The following is a 23,322-nucleotide window of genomic DNA, read 5'->3' on the forward strand; positions in this document are numbered from 1 at the left end:
TGGTGACATGACTACAAAGTCCAATAGGCATTGTTTCTGTCACTCTAAACACCAGCACAGTGTTCACTTATCTAAGGACCCTGTTAACGCGTCCCTTTTTGCCTAATTTAAACACTTTGGGACTCGTTTTAGGCCAATGAATCTTTCAACCCTGATTGAAGACACCTTAGGACGAGATAGCTAATAAACATGTCAATCAATATATCAATAACGTCATCAATATTTATCAGAACAAGACAATTCACTTTAGTTCATCGTTCAGCATACAGATTCTGTCTTCGTCCTGAGGACATCAGTTGATTCGCCATCAGTCAGGAACTCAGCTCAGACAGGAAGGGTAAAAAGGGTACTTCCCTCATAAGGAGGTAAAGTATAACAGGCAATATAAGGGCAAGGATTGGTTTTAAGAACCAAACAGCAAAGTCTCTATGCAGAGTGACAAAGTGTCTGGATCATAGCAAATCGCAACAGCATCTCCCCCTCCTCTCTCTCCAGTCTAAAATACTTCCTTGTGTCATAGGTTTTTATCCCTTTTTCGTTGTACAGCCCCTTACAATTTAACTGGTTGGGGTCGGTACCCCACTCTCTCCCTCCAATAGAGTTTAAATTAGCTCATCAAATTTGTCACCCCATAACAGTTCTCACGTAGTTTATTGGTCCTTATGATTGACGTTTTCAGCGGGTAGAATGGCCGGTATCATTTCATACTCTTGTGGTCCTTTGCACATCTTCAGTCTGTGGCTCCATTGTCTGTACCGGTTCAGGCGACCTTGTACCTGGTATTAATCTACACTGTTGCATTCAGCTAAAATGTTTCTACCAGCAAGTCGAATTTCATGAGAACGGATCTACTACAATTACATTCATCATCTAGCTTTGGAAAACAAGACTTCCTGTCCTTCAGCAAGTGAGCACACTGCACGTTAGAAAAACATATTTAATATGAAAACCAGGCAGCTAGGCCTCGTCTCATGCTAACTAAGGCCTACTGAGTTATTAGCAAAACTTCAGCATATATCCTTTAATTATTAGTGTAAAACTATACCTTAATATAACATTTCATCATTATTAGTCATTTTCATTAGTCCCTGTATATATTGACGGCCACTCCTCATGGGCACATTTCAAGCACGCGTTTTAGCAAAATACATTAATACATTTTCTATGCGGCAGTATTACACACTAGTTCATAAACATTTCATGTTAATATGGAGTATATAAGATACACTCTCTCAGTCCCTCCTCTGATGACACTTGTCATCACTCAAAACCTTTCCCTTCACAACCTTTCATTTTCTTCAGGATACACATTTAAATTTCCTCTTCCCTATGTGATTTTTCCCAAATTTCTTTAAACATTTTCTCCTTTTCTTTTTCTTCTTTTCTTTTATTGTGTTTTGCCAAATTTCTTTTGATTCTTTTACTAAATTTGCATGATAACCATCGTCCAAATAGGCAAATTAGAACAATCAGTATACCCCCTAATATTTTTGCAAACACCCCTTTCCAAATACTACTAAACCAGTTCCCTACTTTGGTAATTCCTTTCCCAACCTTTTCCCACACTCCAGGTTCTTTCAGCTCTTTCAAGTCTGCACTGTCTCTTGTTAGGTTAGTAAGCATACCTCTAACCTTTTTACTGTTATCAGGAATGAACGTACAACAATGGCGCTCTTTAAGCATCTTACAGACTCTGCCACTGTTTGGTAAAAGAAAGTCTAAAGCAAGCCGGTTTTGAAGAGTCATAGCTCTCTCCGCAGCAAGTTCAGTATCCATCAGGAGTATAGCCCCTGTGAAGTTGTCAGCATGTTATCCACAATAGTAGACAACTTTCGAATCTTTATGGAGTTTAAAATAACCCCTACTGAAGGAATTATGGCTCCAAATATGTCACCTATGACAGCAGTTGCTGTCTCTCTCTTTTGTCTAGCATGATGTAATTCAGACATTTTAGGAATTTGCTTTAAGTCATCAATCTGATAGATCTTTGGGAGAACTATTCCCAAATAACATGTCCCATACCATCCCTTAGGGAGACGGTAATAAGCATTAAGTCCACATATATAATAGATCCCAGGGATCGCTGGATCCTGTCCATTTAACATGAACGTCCACTTACTCTGAAACAAAAACACATGCCTGCACCCACTCGTTCCCACAAACAAAGTATCATGCTCAGATTTCAGCCTATATATACAAAGCCTACCTACATGCAGTTCATCTATAGCTAATTTACCCTGTGTCTTTATTGCAGTGTAAGCATAATCATTTGCAAATGTGCGTTTTTCTAATCCCTTTTCTAGCCTTTCCTTTAGTGCTTTTCTTCTATCATCAGTGTGATCTAAGAAGCTCTTCTCTACAGTTGTTAGTAAGCAGGTTAAAGTATTGCGGTGCGCATAAGATTAGAGTAGAAGTATTGCACATGTTCTTGATTATAACATTTTGTTAATAGCAAAGTACAACTTATTCCGTAGGTGAGTGGCAGACTATGATAAGTAACCCCTTCTTGTACTGACAAAGGAATCTTTGTGCACACATAACAATTTCTCGCATCCATTGTTTCAACATACTCATTCAGCAAGCAATAGAAGACATTAGTAGATAGTTCTCCCCTTGAATTAGTTCCCTCATGCAGGAATTTAGGGCCTGATTACAACTTTGGAGGAGGTGTTAATCCGTCCCAAAAGTGACGGTAAAGTGACGGATATACCACCAGCCGTATTATGAGTCCATTATATCCTATGGAACTCGTAATACGGCTGGTGGTATATCCATCACATTTGGGACGGATTAACACCTCCTCCAAAGTTGTAATCAGGCCCTTAGTATCTTGCTCAAACTTCTCCCAAGGTGCTAGTGTAGCAGTTTCAGAAGTTGAAGCATTGTTTGTCACTTTCTTATTCACCAATTGCATTCCCACAATCACACTTATAATTATTACTGCACACATAGGGGGTCATTCCAACCTTGGCGGTCTTTTCAATAGACCGCTGAGGGACCGCCGTACGGAATACCGCCAGTGCTGGCGGTCTTCCGCATGGGCCATTCTGACTGTTGGCAGCGCTCCGCCCGTTTCCGGACGAATAGCCGCCAACAGCCATACTGGCGGCAGGCGGGGAAGTGGAGGTAGCTCCACCTCCACCGCCATGCCAACAGAACACCGCCCACAAATCAAGACCTGTGATTCTCTGTGGCGGTGTTCTGTTGGCGTCGCGGTGTCGGCGCAGCTGCCCGTTCCCTCCCGGAGGATCACCAGGAACAGGTAAGGTGATCGTCCGCTAGGGAAGGGGGGTGGGGGGGTGTTGTGAGTTGTGTGCGTGCATGGGGGTGTGCGTGTGTGTATATTGAGGGGGCGTGTGAATGCGTGCATGAATGCGGGGGGTGTGTATGTGCATGAATGCGTGCCTGTATGTGTGTATGTGTGTGTATATGTTGGGGATCGGGGTGGGGGACGGGGGTCCTGCAATCTTTTGGGGGTGGCAGGGGTGGCGGGGGCTAGGGGAGGGAGTCGGGGTGGGGGTTGGGGGTGGGGGAGACCCCTATCAGTGCCAGGGAAGGGATTCCCTGGCACTGATAGTGCTTACCGCCATGGATTGAATGGCGGTCCCCAACCGCATGAAATCCATGGCGGTAAGCCGGGGACAGGCGGGTTGGAATACCGCCGGCGGTATGTGACGGCCGCTGGGCTGGAGACCCAGGTCTCCAGCCCGGCGGTCGATACCGCCGTGGCGGTCGGAACGGTGAATCGGCAGCTGACCATGGCGGTAACCGCCATGGTCAGAATACATGGAAAAAGACCGCCAGCCTGTTGGCGGTCTTACCGCCACTTCACCGCCGACCGCCAGGGTCAGAATGACCCCCATAATTCCCACACCAACAGCCAAACATGCACGAGTCCTACCCTTACTACTATTATCTCTAGTGTAACTCAATATCTGTAAAGAATCAGAAGCCAAAATAATACAAAGCAAACAATCAACTTGAGGACGATCTAAAAAGCTCTTTTTTTTTTTTTCTATAGAAAGTCTCCCTTTCTCAGCAAGTATTTACAGCGTTTCACTCACTCCAGGACCCTTTTGTCAAATCAGGTTTAGCAGTTTGTCATAATTGTTTTTTTTCAGAGTCAATTCAGGTTATCAGTGTCACATCCGGTAATTTATCAGTCTCTTTTCTCAGCTTTTCAGCTATCAATTTAAATTTTAACACAGTCACTTTCTAAGGTTGAATTCAGGTGCAGTGGTATTGACCTGGAACCTCTCGATCAAAACAGAACGCCAACAATTCTTGTTGCCATTCAGCTGATGTTGCATATGCCCATTCAGGACCTGCATACCTTCTGTTCGCGACTCTTTTTCTTTTCAGTTTGCGGTCACCCTGTAGTTCTCCTTCACTGAGATCTTCTTTCCTGGTTGTATCAACTTCTTCCTCTATTGTGTCATTAGGGATCCCTTTCTCCCCTGCAGCTTGTGTCTCTTGCCAGTTATCTCCTTTAAGCGTTTTCTTTCTCCTTGGTCTTTCAGGACGTTGAACAGCGCCCTCCTCTTGTGCTATGGTGTTTTCTCTTGATGGACCTGCAAGTGGCTCAGGAGGAGTCAGAACACCTTGGCCTCCTTCTGCCTCACTTCCTTCGCCTTCAGGGTCTGTTATGGGCTCAACTTCAAACCCGTATCCGTCTGCTTCTGGGAGAACCTCTCTTTGTCTCGGTTCCCCTGCTGCCTCGGCTGAGATAAGCTCACTGTCACTTCTGTGGAACTCGTTTACTGATTGAGTGACTAAGCCGTCCTCAGCAGGCTCTCCTTCAGTCTCAGTTCCCCTTTGATTTCTCTCCGGCGCTGAGACTTCCTTCCCTGCAGCTGTTGTTTTGGACAATTCATGTTCCTCATCAGTTGGACACATCACCTTCTTTGTGTGACTGGCATGTATCCAATTTGGAAGACCTGCACATTTCACAGCTGTGGTAGTTGTCAGTATTACTTGATATGGCCCTTTCCAACGTGGCTCCAGACACGACTTCCTCACATGCTTCTTGACAACAACCCAGTCACCGGCTTTCAGGGTGTGAGCTAGATCACTCATCGGTGGCAATGCAGTAGACTCCACCTGGTGAGAGAAAGAGAGGACCACATCAGCCAGACCCTTGCAGTAGTCCAACACCATATCATCCGTGATATTCACAAGAGCATTTGCAGGCACTGCTGGCAATCTCATAGCTCGACCCATAAGAATTACGTGAGGAGACAGTCCTGTTTTCTTGTCAGGTATATTTCTTATTGACATCAGCACTAAGGGCAATGCATCTGGCCATTTCAAATTAGTAGCTGCGCCCATCTTTGCCATCCTAGACTTCAAGGTACCATTCATCTGTTCCACTAGTCCTGACGCTTCAGGGCGATAGCTATAGTGCAACTTAGTTCAATGTTCAGTGCGGCACCAAAGAGTTTAATCACCTCATTGTCAAAGTGCCTGCCCTGTCTGATTCTAAAGAGATCGGAAACCCGAAACGTGGTATCAAATCCCGAAGCAGCAGTTTCGCTACTGTGAGGTTGTCATTTCTACGTGTAGGGTAGGCTTCAATCAAGTGACTGAAAACACACACAATCACTAACACATATCTCAAGCCTCAACACACAGGCATCTCAATAACATCCATCTGCATCCTGCTAAACGGACCTCCAGCTCTCCCTATGTGGCTCAAATTCACCACAGTCCCTTTCCCTGCATTCATCTGCTGACAGATGATGGCCTGTGACAGATAACCTCTGCAGCTTGTCTGAATTTCGGATTGAACCAATCAATTTTGTATAACCTGATCATTGCGTCTCTCCCAGCATGTGCTTGACCATGGTAAAACCTTGCAAACTGTGACAAAAGACTGTTTGTCAAAACCATTTTCCCCTCCTCTGAGACCCACAAGTCATCGGATCTCTGTACACATTGCATTCTCTGCCAGGAACATTTCTCCTCTTTAGTGGCACTTCCCTGCAAGGATTTCAACTCATCTCAAGTGTCAACTACTCTTAATGCATAGCCTGTGCATGTTTCATTCTCAGTTTCGGGTAACAATTCCCACAAAACCTTGCGACTTGATCTGCATATCCATTTCACATTGACACGAAGTCTTGTGATTTAACATCGGCATTGGATTTCACCACGACAATTTCAAGAGGTAACTGAATCGCGTGCAACAAATCCTTAATTTTCTTGCCATTTTTCACTGGTGAACCAGAAGAGGTCATGAAACCCCTCTGTGACCATAATTGGCCAAAATCATGTACAATTCCAAATCTATATCTGCTATCAGTATAGATAGTGACTTTCAGGTTTTCAGCTGCATGGTATGCCCTAGTAAGAGCAATTAATTCGGCCACTTGTGCAGAGTATACTCTTTCGAGCCAGGAAGCTTCTAAGATGCCGGTGATTGTACACACTGCATATCCAGCTCTCAGTACACCTACTGCGTCTCTCAGGCAGGAACTATCAATAAACATAATGTAATCATTATCCTCTAATTGGGTATCTTTAATATCAGGTCTTGGTTTGGTGCACAGATCTGTTACCTCAAGACAATCATGTTCGACTTCCTCAGCATCATCAATGTCTGCATTTTCAATAGGAAGCAAAGTTGCCGGGTTCAATACAGTACATCGTTTCAAGGAAATATTTGGAGACCCCAGAATAACTGTTTCATATCTTGTAAGGCGTGCATTTGTCATGTGTTGCGTCTTGGTTCGGGTCAGCAGGATTTCAACTGAATGAGGGACCATTACCGTTAGGGGATGTCCCATCACAATACCTTCACACTGAGTGAGGCTTTGACCAACTGCTGCGACTGCACGCAAACAACCTGGTAAGGCTGCTGCGACTGGGTCCAAAATAGCTGAAAAATATGCTACTGGGCGGTTTGCACCTCCATGGACCTGTGTCAGGACGGACAAAGAACAAGCATCACGTTCATGACAAAACAGTACAAAAGGCTTTGTGTAATCAGGCATACCTAAAGCTGGTGCCCTGCACATACTTTCCCTCAGTTCCATGAATGCTTTCATCTCTTTCTCAGACATGGTTATAGCATCGGACCATCCTGAATTTCCTTAACCATCAACCTCACCAAAGGTTTAGAAATAATCGAGAAGTTGGGAATCCACTAACGACAGTAGCCCACCATTCCCAAAAACATCCTGACATCTCTCTGTGTTGTCGGGGGATTCATCTGCAGTATGGCTGTTACTCTTTCTTTGGATATTCTCCTAGACCCCTTTTCAATCAGGTGACCCAAGTACTTCACAGTACTGACAGTATTGCAGCTTCTTTGGGGACACTTTATATCCGTTCTTTCCCAAATGATTTAACAATGCAATTGTGTCGTACCTGCAGTCATCTTTTGTCCTGGACGCAAGAGTCAAACTGAAAGGCAATTCTAGTAACTCCAGATCCTTCCTCAATATTTGATTGAAGATGGAAGGTGACTCAGAAAACCCTTGAGGAATTCTGCACCAACTGTAGACCTTATCCAGGAATTTGAAACTGGAAAGAAATTGGCTGTCCTCATGAAGAGGCACCGAAAAGAATGCTTGAGATAGGTCCACGACTGTTTACCACTCTGCATCACACGGAACCTGAAACATAACCACTGCTGGATTTGGCACTATGGGGCAACATTTTACCACAATCTCATTTATTTTCCTCAGGTCTTGAACAAGTTGAACTTTCCCACGAGGCTTTTTCAGACCCATTATGGGTGAATTACACAGGCTGCTCAATACTTCTTTCAGAACCCCTTGCTTCACAAAGTCCGCAATTATCTGTGTCACCTGTATAAGGACATCTTGTGCCATGTGGTATTGCGGTACCTAGGGAAACACTGCATTTGGCTTTACCTCTACTTTGACCGGTTCTTCTCCTTTTATTAGTCCCACTTCTTTTCCTGTCAGCTGGTAAGTCGTTCACTGTAAGCATTGGGAATAAGGTTATCAAAGGGTATTCCTCATTTACCATCTCTGTCTCTAGCTCAGAGACCTGAACATCATCCTCTTCATCATCACTGTTTGTCTGCACCTCAATCCCTTCATTGGAACAGGTAATTGAGCACCTCGTTTTGCACAGTAAGTCTCTTCCCAGCAGGGATACGGGACTCGAATCACAACTACACAATCTCAACTTGGACCGGATCTGTAATCGGGTTTGTCAGGAATTGATTTGCTACTCCTACCACTCTTATGGTACGCCCTGAAAGTGGCAATTTCGGAACCTCTGCACTTCTGACTGTTGAGCGTGTAGCTCCTGTGTCAACCAGAAATGGAACCTTATGTCCAATCACCTTTCCCTCTACATAGGGACCCCTCTGATCTACTTCTAGGGGTTCGGCAAGCCTGCACTCCTCACTGTCTGAACATTCATAGTTTACTCCATCCTCACCACGCAATGGGAACTGTTGTACTGTGTTATTTTGACTCATCGTTTGACCTGTGACCTGTTGAGGAAGCATCACCTGTTGCTGTCCCATTGGAGCTAATGGTATCTGCATTTGCTGTCTAGGTACCATGGGAATCTGCTGTTGTACTTGTTGCACCTGTGCTGGTTGAACACGCAGCATTTGTATCTGCTGCATGGGCTGTAACCTCTGCATCTGAACCATGTTATTCTGGAAGTTCTGATTTTGTCCCCTCACTTTTGGACCCCTTACATTTTGAAATGTACCAACATCATTGCTTTGTTGAACGACACCATCATATACCATCATTGGACATTCCCGCTTCCAGTGCCCCATGCCCCTGCACGCGTGACATGGTGACACCTTTTTCATCCCCTGCACATCATTCTGAACCACAACAGTATTAACATCCGGAGCCCTGTTCACAAAACCTCCACGACCTCGTTCTCTTGGTTGTACCTGAAACATTCCATTTCCCTGCGGTTGCTGCTGTACCATCTGCTGTATTCCATTTCCCTGCATCCCTGCCTGCGCTGCCTTAATCTGCATCACCATCACTTTCTCCTTCAACTTTCTCTGTTTCAGCTCGATCTCGTCACTACAGTATTTCGCATACTGTAACACCTCATCAATCGGCTTCGCTTGCCAACAGATCAAATGATTTTTAATCATCTGACTAATCTCTGGTCTCAGCCCTTCAACAAATCTGAACACAAGGTGATACATATCTTTCGCCTCAATGACCTCAGTGCCACTGTAGTGTTTGAACGCCTTTAACAACCTCTCATAGTAAGCATGGATTTACTCTTTGGCCTCCTGTGAGGTTCGATCAATTTTCTGCCAATCAGTAACTTTCGGCGACACCTTCTGCTTCAGAAACTCAATCACTTTATGACAGTACTTCATCACTTCCTCAGATGGTGCTCCAGTAACCTTATCCTTTGCTGGCTCCTCTGTCGGCCAGTCCACACCTCTCTTGCACTCAACTCAAACCATAAGTCAGGTGGAACTATGATCTCAAACAGAGTATTCAAGTCTTCTCAGAGACATTTCGCAAGCTTCATAAACCTGTCTGTTGATACCACTCTATCGGCTTCTCCCTCAATCTGGGATAATCATTCGTGAATGACACAATGTCACCTCTAGACCCCGGTACATGGACTAAAATTCCTCCAGCTGTTTCTCTCATTGGTAACATCTTTATTGTTTCCGTGTCTGGTGTGGTTTTAGTCTGCTTTGGTTCCGGACCGTCACCTTTCTCTTTATCTCTCTTTTTTGCCCATCTGCCTTCCCACTTTTCTAATGCTCCCCATATCTGAACACTCTGTAGTATCTCTTTGAGATGTGCTTTCATTCCGGTAGATCTCATGTGTTCAAAGTCTTTAGGCTCAAGTCTAACCTGTAGCTCCTCTTCAAATGTTTAGTGTTTTCTATGTCTATGCCGTATTTGTCTGCCAGGTTCACCAACTCAGATACCCGGGTAAATTTAATGGAGGGCTCTGTGTGGTGTCATTAAAAAGGAATGGGGAACCGGTGTGAGAGCAATGACTCACAAGGTCACCTGTCTAAAAGGAGTAGCCGACATGTTTCTGCCCTTATGATTGAGCTATGGAGGGTCTCTGGGCATTCATCAGGGCGTCGGATCCCTGTTGCAATTGCTTCTTAAGCGCTGCAGATCCAAGCGGTCCTGAAGGAGAGGTCGGTATAGGCGCACAGAGAGCGCCCACCTTTGATGCAAGTCCGACTATAAGGGGACGCTCCCTCTCCAGGATACCAGAGGCTACTAGCCTCAAGTGTTAGGGTCCTCCCCAGGTAATCCCTTGGTTGAGGTAGGCCCTTCCCCTTCTTTAATGTGATTATTGCTGCAGCGCTTAAGAAGCAATTGAGTCATTGCTCTCACACCGGTTCCCATTCCTTTTTAATCACACCACACAGAGCCCTCCATTAAATTTACCCGGGTATCTGAGTAGGTGTTTTTATTTCCCTAGCATAGCTGGATCCCATTTTCCAGAAATTAAATTAATTTACGCACTCCCTCCTGTTCCTTTAACAGTGAGGTTGAGTCCGCCCAGGTGGCACTGTCCTACCTGGGTGGGGCTAGGTGGTCATATGATGAAGCATGACACTACATAGTGTGTGAGACCACCTAGTCCGTAAAGGAAATTTCCCTTCCCCCCCACTTCACAGCGCACCCTCTTTTCACCTCTAGTCGAGGTATACGAGTGGTCTAGTGTCACAATTAGTACACTTCGGACCTACTTACGTTACCAGAACCCCGTACTTACATTTGTGATTTAGTATTGTGTTTCTGTGGGAGTTGAGTACGGCGTGTTGTTCCTCTTGCTCCCATCTACTCTCCCTTTGTGTAATGAAATATAGAGATGTGCCAAACATACAACTTGGTTGTTCTTTCTGTTGCGGGATACTTGTTTAATGGCCTGCGGTGGGACCAAGCCAACATGTGTGCCATCAATGGCCCCCACCACACGTGGGATGCGTGCAAAGCCATAAAAGTCAGTCTTCACATGGGCTAAATCCTCAAGTCGGGGAAACTGGAAATAGCTGTACAGGTGTTTCAACATTGCTGAGTGGGCTTCCTTCAACACCAGACTGAACATAGGTTGGGACATGCCAGCTGATAGGGCCACTGTCTGTTAGAAGGACCCTGTGGCCAGGAAGTGCAATACTGACATAACTTGTACAATGGGTGGGATGCTAGTTAGATAACTAATAGCTAGCATCATATCTGGCTCCAACTGACAACATACGGTCCACTACTGTTTGCCTATTCAGAGGGTAAAGAAAGGTAACATGGAGTTCTTCCACGGTCTGAAGGTCTGGCAGTGGATGGTAGACAGGAGGATGTTGCATCCTCCTTCTCCCTGGATATCTATGTATGACACGACATGATTACTAACTTTAGTAATTGTGTCCACAGCAACATACATGATGCATGTCAATGATATTATGTGACAAGGCATTTCTGAATGGATAGAGATGGCAACCAATACACATGACAGCTGCAAATAATACAAGGGTCACATGTGACCCCCATGATTTTCCACACATGTGTCCACAACATGTGCATGGACCAAACTTAAAGATGTGCAACACTATTGATCCTCGAAATGTGGTTTGATATCCCTATCACCAAAATGATGGTCTTTTTCTTTATTTAATTTAATTTTTTTTTGCTTTAGGTGAAATTGCATTCACATAAATCAAAACTTAGTCGCGATTTTATCTTGACAATTTCTGTAGAACAGTTCAATGTGCAACAATGCTTTCAGGTACACATATCCCAATAGCATTTAGATGAAGAAGAGGGGGGCCTTACATCTCGACCTCTCCTTCCCCATTCCTAACCTAATCCTTCTCTGGATCCTTCATCCTCCCCCTTATGCCTTAGTATCACTGCAAAGCTCCAACCCATTGAGCATACAGTTTTTCCTCCACCCGTGTTGCCTCCATCTTTACCTCCCATGCCGCATACGTAGGGGGTATTGGTGATTTCCACGCCTGGAGAATCAGCAATTTGGCTATCAAAGTAGCCACAAATATGATTTGCTTGTAAGAAATGGACAAGCCTACATGCTGCAAAATACCCCATAGTGCCACTGATGGGTTAGGGACTAACTCATACGATATCATAACACTAATCCTTTGAAAAATCATCTCCCAATACACTGCCAAGTGCTTCCGTGAGAAGCACATATGGAGCCAATGCCCCTGAGTCGTTCGGCAACGCGGACACAAGCCTGATGCCTCCGGATACATTTCCTTTATTCTAGCGGGGGTATAGTAAAGCAGCCATTTGGAATAGAGTGCAATTTTTAAAAAATTCGCCCCCCTAAGTGCTTTTTGTGACACTTTATTGTACTTTCTCCATTGTTGTACCCCCATTTTACACCCAGTAAGGTTTGACCAACAGTTGGGAAATTGCCTTAGTTTAATACCCATCTTGGGGCGTCTTATAGCACTTGCCGATGCGCAATTGATTATCATAGAAAGCCTGAAAGATAGCTTGATTAGGGCCATCTATTACTTTTTCTGTTGTTTGCATAAAATGTTGAATCTGGCAATAGGAAAATTTAAGGCTTTGTGGAATGTCATTTTTTTCCGTTACACACTGTGCCCATGTGTTCATATGATCACCTATTAAAACACCCGCAAGGCACTTAACCCCTGCTTCTTCCCACTTCTGGACATATCTTTGCCTGAGTTCTAACCCTACCATCCATGCATCCGGAAATCTGATTGACGGATGAATATTACAAATTTGGTATTTGGCTTGTATCAGCAATATGCTAGTCTGGATCATTACCAGTAGTTTATATCTTACCCGTTTCGGGATGTAGGGGTATTTAAGAAATCGCAAGAGCTGCGTGCTCATTTCCACCAACATCTGTTTAAGATAGAAATCAGCATTTGGTGTTAGCGCAGCTCTTGAAGCCCAAACTAATGCAGAAGCTTCATAACAATTTTGAACATTGGGGAGTGCCAGGCCCCATCTTTCAATGTAAAAGTTAGCTTCTCTATCTGTAAACAAGGTTTCTTATAGTTCCATGTGAATTGTCTGATTAGTGAATCCAGCTCTCGAAAAAACATTTTAGGGACTCTCAAAACTATACTAGAAAAAACAAATAATAGTAAGGGTAGAGTCATCATTTTCACCAGTGCGGTCCTTCGTATAATCGTCATAGTAGATTCCTGCCATTTCAGAAGTAAACCTCAAATCATTTTAAAAACCCTTACGTAATTCAGCTGAAACAGATCATCGAAGTTATTGGACACATATATGACTAGATACCTAATAGGGCTAGAAGATGAAGATAACATCCGAATGTCCTTTGGTAAAACTGAAGTATCTGCAGTATATAAGAGAGCCTCTGACTTGGGCAAATTGATTTTGTATCCACCCAAGTCCGAAAAAGCCTTGATCTTTGAGAAAGCTCTGTCGATATTATGTAAATCACACAAAGATACAGAATCATATTATTGGCAAATAAATTCACCTTGGGCGCTGAAGGAAGCGGAGCATGTATATGTTGATCCTGCTGAATTGCTGCTGCCAATGGCTCAATAAAAAGCGCAAGCAGCACTGGGGACAGAGGGCATCCCTCCCGCATGCCCCATGATATATGTAATAGTCCTGCTATTTGTGCATTTATTGAGACCCTGGCTTGGGCCCCTGCGTATAATCTTCATAGTTTCTGAGTGAATTTCCCTGGGAAGCCGAATTTACGTAAAATCATAAACAATGCTTCCCATTGAGCTAGATCAAATGCCTTCTCGGCGTCAAGCATTATGATCGCTGCCGGATGGTGATTATGGGATAAATTATCCATTCCCTGGACCAGAAAATTAGTATTAGTGGACAGCAGCCTGCCAGGTAGAAACCCACATTGATCCTCATGTATCAGTCCTTGAGCCACCTGAGCTGTATGAACTGTGAGTATCTTAGAGAATAATTTATGGTCCTGATTTAGAAGACTAATCAGGCGATATGAGCCTGGATTTTCCGGTGGTTTATCCTTTTTTACAAAACTAACCACTACAGCCCTAGAGAATGAGGAAGGGACCTCTGCTCCTTCTAAAATTTCATTAAATAGTTCAACTAGTATTTTTGCTATTTGGCCCTCTAGTAGTTTATAAACCTCCACCAGGAGACCATCTTCTCCGGGAGTTTTACCATTAGAGGCTCCCCGTATTGCCCCTACTACTTCAGTGAGAGTGATAGGGGACATTAGTATATTCTGTGCTCCTTGATATAAGCCTGGCAGCACCACTGAATCTAAATACTGTTTGCATTGTAAAATATTTGCTTGCGTTGTCTCAGTATATAGCTTTCTATAATGCAAGAGGAATATTATTTTTATCTCTTTGGGTTGACTACCCATTATACCCCGCTCCTAATCAAAAATAGCTTTTATCAAATTAGAATTTGATTTATTTTTAACTGACCAGACCAAGAGTCTACCTGCATCCTCACTCTCTTCGTACCGCCTCTGAAAGCTTGTGTGTCTATTGAGTATCTCCCAAGACAGTTAGAAATCCCTTATTCTGGCCTGAGCTCTTCCCAGTATTGATTCCGTCTCCGGACTAGGTAGTGATTGATTTCTTTTTAGCGCCTGCTCTAACTCCCATTGGAGTAGATTGCTTTTCTTGCTAGCTGTTTTCACTAGATAGGCCTTAATAGCGATTGCCTCCCCTCGTATAAAAGCTTTAGTAGCTCCCCAAATGTGAGAGGCTGAGTCCTTGTTAATCTCCAAAAATTCAGTAACCAACTGTTTGAGAGTTGCTACCCAGCTGTCATCTGTCATGAGGGATTTATCCAATCTCCATTGTGGATGATTTTGTTGGTTTCCTGATTCCTTAATATTAACCCAAGGAACAGAGTGGTCAGAAAAAGGATTTGCAAGTATTCCTGACCCCTGCCGCATCAGCGCAAATTAGATTAACATATAATCGATCCTTGTTGCAGTACTGTACCTTTTAGAACAGCATGTAAATTCTCTTTCCTGAGGACGATCAGCCTGCCTCATATCTACCAGAGCTAGATCTAAAATCTAATTGGAAAGCATTTGACAGGCTCTTGGATTGTTGTGCACTTTGTTCTTATGTGATATGTTCCATTGGATTTTAGGTATAATATTAGAATCCCCTCCTAATATAAAGTAGCCTGCAAGTGAAGATAAATGTGCAAATAAGGCCTGCATTGGTGCTACATCGCCCTCTATTGGACCATACAAATTTACAAAATGAATCACCTTATCTGCCATGTTAGTAGTAATCATTATCCATCTTGCCTGCGGATCTCTGAAGACTCCCTTTACCATCCCTGGAAATTTTCTGGAAATCAAAACAGCCACACACCGTACCTCGGCATTAGCTGACACAAAGAATGAATGGGTAAATAACCCAGGAAATTTGGGTAGCTTAGCAATAGCTTTCAAATGGGTTTTCTGCAGAAGAAAAACTTGCACCCGAGATGCTATGAGCCAGTTAAGTATAGCCTGAAGTTTAACGTTGTTTTGAGCCCCATTTAAGTTGCATGAAGCTACTTTTACCTTGTACCCATTCATTCCTTAATATTCCACCCAGTCATCTCCATGGTCAATTCTGTTTCAACTGCATTTTTAAACGCGTTTCCGTCCTGTATCTTATCCTTGGATAAAGGATGCAGTTGGCTAACCTCCACCTGCATTTTTTCCTTGAGCTCCACCCTGTGCTTCCCCCCTCCCCACCATCATCGAGGGCCTTACCCGTCCTGGCCCCCCCCTTGACTCCCTAGTGCCCCCCCATCTCCATAACCCCACCCCACCAACACCCAAGTAGAGAGTGCGCTGGAATGGCACTCCTAGAGCCTGTTCCCTGAAGATCAACAAGGCAATAAAATGGTACATCAGTTCAAAGAAGCAAAAATATTCCCAAGAGAGCGAGATGACATATTACCAATTCCCCCCCTCTTTTTTTTATCTTTCCTTCTACCTCCTTCCCCTTCCTTCTCTCTTTTTTCTTTTTCCTTTTTTCCCCCTTGCACCCTCTACATTTTTTCCTTCCCTTCATTCTCCCTCATTCGCCCGCAAGTTTGACTACTCCTGTGCCTGTTGTTGCAGTCTGTGTGGCATCAATGGAAGAGACAATAGGCAGGTATTGGTGGCCAGTCCCAGATGTTGAGTTCAGTCACATTGTGCTCACATTGAGGGTTTTGTGCTCCTAGATGCTCCTTGTGTTGGATGCTCATATCTAGGTGAGGAGACATTACTGCCACCCACTGACATCTCTTTCCACTTTCCTCATGATTGTTGTAAATGGCAGACAACAAGTATGTGTATGACAGCATGAGGATGAGTCGGTTGAGAGTCATGTGAGCAATGTGTATGGTGCCACAGATTTCTGAACACATCTGCCCTTGCTAAACTGTTGTGTGGAAGGCATATCATGAGTCACTTTTTCCTTCTGGTTGCCACACACATCACCTGCCAAATTGCTGATTGCTACATGATGTACTGTCATGCATGGAAGTGATGGAAATGGAGGGTCATATAGGCTCTGTTAGCTCAGCCTGCAGGGGCCAGGGCCTGTCAGATTTATCTCCCACTATGCTGGGTTGTCATCACAGCACCTTTACAACTATGACATTGTGCCTACTCCCTGTACCCAGCAGTCATGTGGCAAATATAAGGCTCTGTTGTCAAACCCTGCCCAGAATGCCTCATGCCTTTGAATAGATTAGGAATGGGTACAGAGGCAAGTCATTAATCTAAGTCATATGTGCACTTAGCATCATTGGTACTGTGTGTTTTTGGCTCATGACAGGTCCCTTACTCCCACAGCTCTGTTGTCACCTTTCCACAGATCATATTTGTCCTGTACAGGCTTAGTGTATAACTGACAGTCCCACAGTGCAGACAGTGTGTTGATTTCTGTGGGGCAATGATATGTGACTCAGTAGCTTGGTAACATAGTAGAAACTGTACAACACATACCTTTGTTTGTTAGAAGCCATCTCTGTAGGATGGGCACATATGTCCACAGGAGTGTCTGTGGTACAGGTACATGGCACAGAACCCCACCCCCTGAAGTGGCATTAGTCTGCATTTGTTACTGCACATGTCCACACATGGACAGTTTTTGTACCCACCATGCCAGTCCCATCATTGTTACTCATGTGTAATGTTTGAGTTTGTACTATGGTAGTTGCCTGTAGGGATTGTATGCAGTGAGTGTGAATGTGTTGGTCCATTCATGCCTAAGGAGTTTACCCTTCAGAAGCCACATATGTGTAATGTATTTTATAGTGGCTCACATCACACTACATGTTGCTAGAGCATAGGTTACATAATATCAGTAAGCTTTTTTTAGACATTGTAGGTCCTGAGCAGGGTAGTGTGTAAGTCTGCAGGTGGAAACATTTATGTCTGTAGTCAGGTCCCTGTACTTCTTGGCTTGTATGTGTCACACTTGGGGAGTATTGACAAATATTAAAGTCTTAGCATGATGTTACTGACATGTATGTGTCTCTGCCATTTGTGATGGAACTGGTGATCATGATCTATAAATATGGATTTGAATCCATGAGGGTCCACAGCCGAAGGAGCGTTCACTGCAGGAAAAGGTGGGAGGACCTGAGACACTGGGCCCGGAAGAAGGCTGACGTCCAGCTGGGAATGGCATCCCAATGCGGGTGTGGTGCCCATTGGACCATGACCTCCCTAATGGCCTGCATTCGGGTGGTGGCCTATCCGGAGCTTAATGGGCATTTGAGGGCAGCACAGCTGAAGATTAAGGATGAACCATGAGTCACATAGCAGATGAGTGATTATTTGTGTAGACATGTCATGTGGTGCATACTGATGTGCCTTGCCTATTGGATCAAGAAACTTGGACGCAACTGGGTAGACTCCACAAACCACTTGCTCTCCAGGGACGACATATGGCTGGGAACATTGATCAATCAACCTCTGTTTGTTGTTGTATTGTGTGTAATTTCTTTGCAACAGACCACTACTCCTCAATGTTACAGGCCAAAGGTAAGGATGTGATGAATCACTGTCCTCAGCCATGTGTCTGGGTAAATGAGTATATAGGCATCTGCCACCCAGGGGACACTTGTCTTCAGTGAATGATGGGTGTTGATGCCTCACTGCAGTCTGTAATATGAAGATGTCCAACATACATGTGACAGAGCTTACATTGTTCTTTGGGTCAGCTATAGATCAATACTTTCTCTTGCTAAGTCTGGAATGTCCATTGACATGATTTGTGTGCCATCGCTGTTTCCAATATTCCTTTTGCCTACATATCAGCATGTGTCCCTTTCTTTTTTGAGAAACATTTGTAAACTGCTGTTTCATGCATGGTCTACCTGTGTTTCTACCAATGAGGGGCATCACAGGTAGGCCTAGAGTTTTGAGCCACAAAGTGAAAACCTAGGCCCTTAATGGCATCATATTGAAAAGTGCACTGAACATGTGTAATGGTTAAGGTTTGTGACCTGACTGTTGGCCGGCATCATGGAGTGACTTACAGTTATGTTGGAAACTCCATGTGTTGGGTACAAGCATTCATCGACTGACAGCCATCTGGGTCAGCATGACCATAATGGAGACAAGGATTTAGCTTCTGATTGGGCAATATATTGTGGGCCTTCTACAAGTACTTTCAAATCTCTGGGCCTCTCCAACATCCAACGGACTAACGGCGTCTACTGATGCACTCAGAGTATGTCATTGTAAGGGGTATCGGACATTAGTGGTGATTATTCTGGGGCTTGCTGATTCATTGTGTTGTGGATTTTGCGGACACCTCTCCCTGACATATTGCACATGATGTCTACAGTGTCCATTTCCATGCCACATGTGTGGCATATCTGAGTAATATTAACACTACCTCCCTGACTCTATTAGGACGAGTATCACTTTGTGAAGTGTGCATAGAGGAGCTGCTTCCTTGTGACGTGAGTATTTCTATGTCAACTTCTCCAGATTATTGTACTTTTGTCAGCAACATTGCAGGATTTTGGAGCATCATTTCTTATTGTTGGGTCATTCTGTATGTGACAAATAGATGTGTGCATGACCTTGTCTGGGATCTGTGGGAATGCATTTGGCATTAGCCTACTATTTTATGACAACAGGTAACTGAGGTCTGCTCCATGGGGCAAAGCTTTGAGGGTGATGGGGTCTCCTACTTATTGAATGATTATTGTGATTGCACAACTTCAGCCATGCTATTTTAGTGTCTGAGATCTTGATTTTCGTGTGGGCAACTGCTGACCTGCATGCTTATGGTATGGCATATGTATGGGCCACTTAGGTTGAGTTTGTTGCTGGGACCTACTTGATAGCATAGTAATGTTTGCTAATCTGAGCTGTTAGTCATGTATGATCATGGAGATGTGATAACCCTTTTTCTGTTAGTATCTGCAGCATCATCACCTGATAGCAAAGGGGAAAGTGAACAGCTGAGAAAGGAATCATCTAGCCACGGGACCTTGGGTCAAGACACCACCGACACAGAGGGACTCAGGGGCCAGGAGAGCGAAGGGAGCACCACAGGGAGACTGAAACATTCCCTTAATCATTGGATTCTTCCTCCAGTAGATACTTCCTAGTGGTGGTGGACCTGTTGTGTCATTCCCCTGTGCCATCTTTGTCTGCCACCACCCCATTCTAACACCGCCCTCCCTTTTGCTCCCCACCCAGTTGGTGGTGCCCACTCACCGAAGAGGATGGATGTCTCCTTTGCCGCACCTCTGCCCCTGCACCAGTCACCCCTGCTGCCCTTAGTAAGGAGGCTATTGACCCCCTGAGATGTATCTCTCTGGGTCAGTCAGCCATTGTGAATGCCATCTGGGGATTGGCACCCAACTCCAATAAACAAATGCATTCCTGGAAGGCATTCATGGTGGAATGGCTGGCCTACTTAGATCTTTTCAGGCTCTAGCCTTCTCATTTATGGCAGCTAGTTACCTCCTACCTTCCATCAACCCTCCACCTCCCTCTTCCCAAATCCAAATCCTCCCTTCCCTTCCCTACCCAAAGCACACAGACACAACCACCTCAATACACAAGAGCAGCACACACAGACACAATGATCACAAAACACACTGGCACACAAGCAAACAATAATGACCCACAGACACAACCACTTCTCCAGATGCCCTTGCCACCCCCAGCATTACACCCATAATATCTAGCATACCCACAGGCACCACCACAACAGTCACTGACACACCCACCAGACCGAGCATACCTGCAGACACCACACAAACAGACCCCAAGACATCCACCACAAGCACCATACCCGCAGATACCACCCACACAGACATCCACTACATCCAGCATACCCTTCGGGACCACCACAAAAGACACACACACATCTACCACTCCATCCCTCAGCACCTCCACTTCCCAGACCCCCAAGACACACAAACACACCCACTCACCCCCAACAGACACCAACCAAACACAAGCATACCTCCCATGACATACACAGCAGACAACCACTCCCTCGACTTCCAAATCTCCACCCCTCTTCTGATGGCTGTCCATGTGTCCCTACGAAGGTTTTTTGTTTGGCATTAACCTTTTTCCTGTTCCTTCCACCCCAATACCAAATACCAAACCAGAGAGGCATATCCTCTCCCTTCCATCTCCAAGGACTCTGGCCTCCTGCAAGCACCCATACCACTCCCCCCACAGAAGAAACAGCCCACCCCTCAAAAAGAAAAGGCCACACCTCCCAAACCCAAGACCAACATTCCCTCCTAAATCCCGCCATCCCCCCCCCAGGATGATCACTTTGGTGCCTGTCTGCCCACTTGATGCCCCTTCCTGTGGAGGTTCCCTGGCAGTTAGGAGTCAAGTGATGGCACCATGATGTGCCTGCGCCAACACTGCCAACACACATGGACTGGCCAATGTCTTACACCCAAGCTCTTGTTTTTTTTTGGGTATACATTTGTCCTGCATTTCCTTTTTTACCTTTATGTTGTTCCTGATTAAGTTGAGTTTTTCAGCCTGCTTGCTGATACATTTGCTGTTGTTTGCAGTATCTGACTTGGAGTGTTGCTGTCCCCCAAGACAAGGGGATATGTTGAGTGTATTGATATGTAGGTGTAAATGCAATGGTGGTGTCATGGCATTGTGTACTGTTTGATATGGTAAGTATATCATCTTGTGTTGTCAAATGTGAGCATGTATGGTATTAGACTTGCCTCCCTGATATGGATTATGGATTCATCTAATGTGTGGCAGCTTGAGTTTTGTTTCTGCAGACATGGTATGTGTTTCATTGTGCTAGCTTTGTTTGCATTTAACTGTGCATGTGTCCATGTAGCTGTATGTACATTGGAGCTCCTTCATGTAGAGGTATGTCCCATGCAGTTGGAGTTTTATGTGCTTTTTTGACTTGCACTTCCACATTGTGCAGACAGGCATGTCATTTGGGTTTAGTATTGTTTGTCCCAGAGATACCTGACTGGCCATTCCTATTCAATAGTTGTTTTATGGGCAGGTGCAAGGTAATATGTGTCTCGGTGAAGCATCCTCCCTGGGTATTCCTGCTGGCCCCCCTTCCCTATTATGCAGGTATTATTTGCATAGTGAGATTTGTATATTTATCTTTCTAACTATTGTGCATCCCATGGTTCTTCCATTGTATTGCAATGTGTGTGATATGTGTGTCCATTGAAGGGCTGTTTACTGGTAGTGGCGTTTGTGTTCCATGCCACATCCATACATATGTGTGTTGAATGTGACAACAGTCCATGGCATGTGAGGAATGTGAGTGTGTGGGTTGTATTTGTAGATGTGATTTTGGTTTGTTGTTGGTTTTGTGTGAAGCAATGTTGTGTACACTTCACTGTCTCTGTGCCTGAGATAAGTGGACGTGTGTTTTTGAGTAGTGTTGTGGTGCAGTGTGAGTGGCCTATCCAAAAGGAGTGTATTGTGACGGTACATGTATTCTTTGTGTAGTTCTGACCTGGGACACAATGACATGTATACTTAAACCCCGTAGCATGACCCCCATATCATGTGGTCGACGGTGCATCGATCTGTTGGTGCAGTTAATAACACAGGTAGGTGTGTGTAATTATGGTTGATTGCTCCCATGGCAGCGTTGATTTTGTGCACCTTCAATGATCATCAGCAGCAGCAGGACGTGCGTGATAGGATTCATGGTGACACCGGACATGTAAGGCTGCCTGCAGGTGAGTGGCTACCTTTAACCCCTCCGCTGCCACACCTTTTCACCTCCTGTGCCAAGCCTTTTTATGGCTCTTTGGGGCAGTTCGCGTTTAAGCCCTCATAACTTTTTGTCCACATAAGCTACCCAACCCAAATTTGCGTCCTCTTTTACCAACATCATAGGGCTTCTAAATTTACCCAGAATTTGTGGATTCCCTTGGAGGAGACCGAAAAATTAGCCAAAATACAGCTAAAATTTCCTTTTTTTGCAAAAAACTGGAAAAAAGTGGTTCAGAAAAAAGCATATGATTTTTTCCTTGAAAATGGCATTAACAAAGGGTTTGCTGTGCTACAATCATCATCTTACAGCTTTCAGGAAGGAACATGCAGACTTGAATAAGAAAACCACATTTTGCAACACAATTTTAGCATTTTACTGGGACACACCCCATTTTTACTATGTTTTGCGCTTTTAGCTTCCTTCCAGTTGGTGACAGAAATGGGTGTGAAACCAATGCTGGATCTTAGACAGCTAAACATTCTGAAAAGTAAACAAAATTCTGAATCCAGTAAGAGGTCATTCGTGTAGATCCTACAAAGTTTCCCTATAGAAAATAATGGCTGAAATAAAAACAAATGTGAAATTGAGGTGAAAAAAAACATACATTTCTCTCCACGTTTTACTCTGTAACATTTTCCTGCAATGTCAGATTTTCAAAAGCAATATACCATTACAACTGCTGGACTCTTTTGGTTGTGGGGATATGTAGGGCTTGTAGGTTCATCAAGAACCCTAAGTACCCAAAGCCAATAAATGAGCTGCACCTTGCAATGGGTTTTGATTGTATACTGGGTAAACAGCAATTTATTTGGTAAAATTTAAAGAGTCAAAAATAGGTATCAAGGAAACCTTTGTATTTCCAAAATAAGCACAAGATAAGGTGTTGGGAAGCAGTGGGTATTTGCACATCTCTGAATTCTGGGGTTCCCATACTAGCATGTGAATTACAGGACATTTCTCAAACGAACGTCTTTTTTACACACTGTCTTACATTTGAAAGGAAAAAATGCAGAGAAAGACAAGGGGCAATAACATGTCATACAAAAACATACAGATATATATTTGAAAATCAGTCATAATTATATACAATACGAGAAGTAGTGCAGATATGTACATAACAATGTCCGTGCACC

The sequence above is a fragment of the Pleurodeles waltl genome, chromosome 8 (assembly GCF_031143425.1).
Source record: "Pleurodeles waltl isolate 20211129_DDA chromosome 8, aPleWal1.hap1.20221129, whole genome shotgun sequence".
Lineage (NCBI taxonomy): Eukaryota > Metazoa > Chordata > Amphibia > Caudata > Salamandridae > Pleurodeles > Pleurodeles waltl.